The following is a 3,109-nucleotide window of genomic DNA, read 5'->3' on the forward strand; positions in this document are numbered from 1 at the left end:
ATTCATATGTTGAAAAAGTTAAACTCTTGTTATAGGCCCATTCAAACAAAATGTTACCAACCCGCATAATATTTGCTGGCTTTCTTAAAGCCGAGGCCTTGGGGAATCATTTTCTCGTGATAATCTCAGCTTTTATTTATTAACTTTAAAAAGTAAGTTTCTAGCCCAGCTGGTTATGGAGAAAAGCTCAAAAAAGATGAACCGTAAAGGGTCAGAAAGCAGAAGGCAAATAAAAAGAACCCATAATTTATTATTTGTTTAAAATCTCATGATTATTAAGCCACTGTCATGAGTTGGGGGCCTGGTTTTAGAACACCTGGGGCTGGCAATATTGCAACAGACCTTTAATGTGAGTTAATGCCTACTTGAGAAATGACTGCATGCAGAAATGGGAGGATAGACTAACCGAATACCGCAGGCTAAAGGCAAAGTACTGTTTTTTCCTGTGGTCATGACTCTAGGATGTGTTGCTATTTAAGACGGAAGTTGTTTTGCAACTAAGTTCTCACGTTCCAGTTTTAAAAGTTAGCCCTTCTGCTTAGATAGAAAAGAATCTTGAATAGAAAAAAAAAGATTGTGTGAAAACTCATTTAAAGCAAATAACGTTCACTAGATGTTTAATCAGGTGACCATGGCTGTCTCAATGTGGCACATTTTTCAGTCTCAGTTTGATTTTCATGATGATCAGATCATGTTGCAGTCCCGAAGAGTGGATATTTCCTATAGTCAGGTTGCTTTTCTGTTATAAGGCAGTTGTGTTCTCTGTGGACTCAGAACATTGGACTTGATTCTGCTCTGACACCAGTGTAAATGAGAACTCACTGTGAGATCAAAATCAGGACTATTAATGCAACCAAGGGTCAGATTTGTGGTCAGCTGTGTGGGGTGTGACAGGCCATTACTGCTATGCATGATAAGTAGGAGAGCCAGACTGAGGTTCTGGATGATATCACAGACCCAGTCACGCTACTAACCATCTTGTACCTATTGTCGTGTGTTTTTCCTGATGGGGCACCCATCCATGCATAGATTCAGCATCAAGCACATGCTCCTGCTTTGGCCCATTCTTCCCCCAACACAGTCCATCAGTGAACCAGCCTGTCACCACCGCTCAACGTCTCCTGCAGACTAAGGATTTGTTTATAGGTAGAGTTAGAGCACTGCAAGCTGGATTGTAAATCTACAGCACTCCAGCAGGCTGCGCAGTAACTGTCCCTGTGGACCCAGATACTGCACACTAAAAATTCCCTAGTGCACTTTGAGCTACTCTGATTTGAAACAGCAGTATGCAAAGCACACTAGGGAGTTTTTAGTGCTCAGCAGCAAGGTCCACGTGGACAGTTAGTGTGTGGCATCTTGGAGCGCTGTAGATTTACACCCCAGGATGCCATGTGCTAACTTGCTGTATGGACATGCCCTAAACCAATCCTTCCCTACAATGTGCCACAGCCCGGTAACCCACCAAGAACCTATACCTATCCTCAGCCCCCATGTACCTCTGTTTCTCAGGCCATGCCAAAGCACCTGATCCCTTCTCTTTTACCAGTCCTTACCCACATCCTAGCACTCTTGTGTGTCTATTTCCTCTCCCTGGAACATAATCACCTTTGTAAACCCCTGGCTCTGTAACCCTGACCGCCTCCCAGCAGCCTACTCAGGGTCAATTGAACCAATCTATCTCTAGCAGCCCTGCTTCTATATGGTAATGACCCAGTCGTAAATGCAAGGTCAGAGCAGGGTTGGCTGACCCCGTCCCAGCCCATCTTTCCAAGCAGGCCCTGCACCCTGGCACAGTGCTCCAGACATGCTGCGATTACTGCCACCAGCACAAAAATCTAAAACACAAAAATGAGTAGTGGTTTGCAGAGAACATCCCCTAATGCACCCCCCTTCTCCCCACATTATAGATAGAGGATGTGTCTTCCCTCTCTACACAACATTAAGACTATGAGGAAACCACATAGACACAGTTGTGTTCCAAATAAATGTTTTTAACATATATATACATTGTTGCTCCATACCATAAGCACTCAGTAGCTTTTGAAATAGAAGATGGGGAGGCCCACTACATAGCTTCCCAACTAATTAAAGGGGTACTTCCCAATTCCTATACATTGCAGGTATTCTGTGTTGCACTACTATATTATGCAAGATGCAGTATGCCAGGAATATCCCATTGACCCACCTGGGCCTATACTGCAGTGTGCCACAAGACAGATGGAGACACCTCCACTGAATCTTTAAGATGCCAAAGGCTCTCTCACTATTACTGGCTGAGTGGTTTAGTGGGTATGATGATAATGGGTTTTGGCTTCAGTCTGAGAGTTGACAATGGCATCATGAACCATGATTGTGTGGGATACTGTCCACAGGTGCCGAATTTCAGCTTTCCCTGGGGTTGCTTTACCCCTGCTCCGCCCTAGGCCCTACCCCCACTCCACCCAAGGCCCACCCTTGCTCTGCCTCTTCCTGCCCCACTCCTCCCCCCCACTCAGCGCCTCCTGCCTGCCACCAAACAGCTAATTGGCGGTGGACGGTAGGCGCTGGGGGGGAAGAGGGAGGAGCTGATTGGTGGAGCCCACTGAACAGCTGATTGGTGGGTGGCTGGTGGGTGCTGATCACCCACTGTTTTTTTCTGTGGGTGCTCCAGCCCCAGAGCTCACATGGAGTTGGCACCTATGATATTGTCTCTCTCCTGTGAAGGAAACCTGTGAAGCAAGGGGAAAGAACCCATATCATTATGCGTGTCTTGCACTGTAGTATTGGCAGTGGGCTGGGATGGCTGTGGCAGGCATTGTTTAAGCTGGGGTGCGGGGTGCCCATATAAGGTGTGCTTGGTCACGGAAGGAAGGGGTGGGGACGCACTGAGTGTGTGTGTGGGGGGGCGAGGGGGTGTGTGAATTTCCTATCTAGCAGCCACCCTGCTGGGAATTCCTCTTTGATGAAGTGCCTTGAGAGTCCTGCCATCGCCCAGATGTGAGAGTCATGGCAGGATCCAGGATGACTTCCGTGAACAGGAGTTGTTCATTGCAGGCAGCCATCATGTTGAGAGTGTATGCTGTATATCTATTGATGTAAGCGTATATATCTATGCTCAGCTTCCTTATGG

This window comes from Emys orbicularis, chromosome 1 (genome assembly GCF_028017835.1).
Source record: "Emys orbicularis isolate rEmyOrb1 chromosome 1, rEmyOrb1.hap1, whole genome shotgun sequence".
Taxonomy (NCBI): domain Eukaryota; kingdom Metazoa; phylum Chordata; order Testudines; family Emydidae; genus Emys; species Emys orbicularis.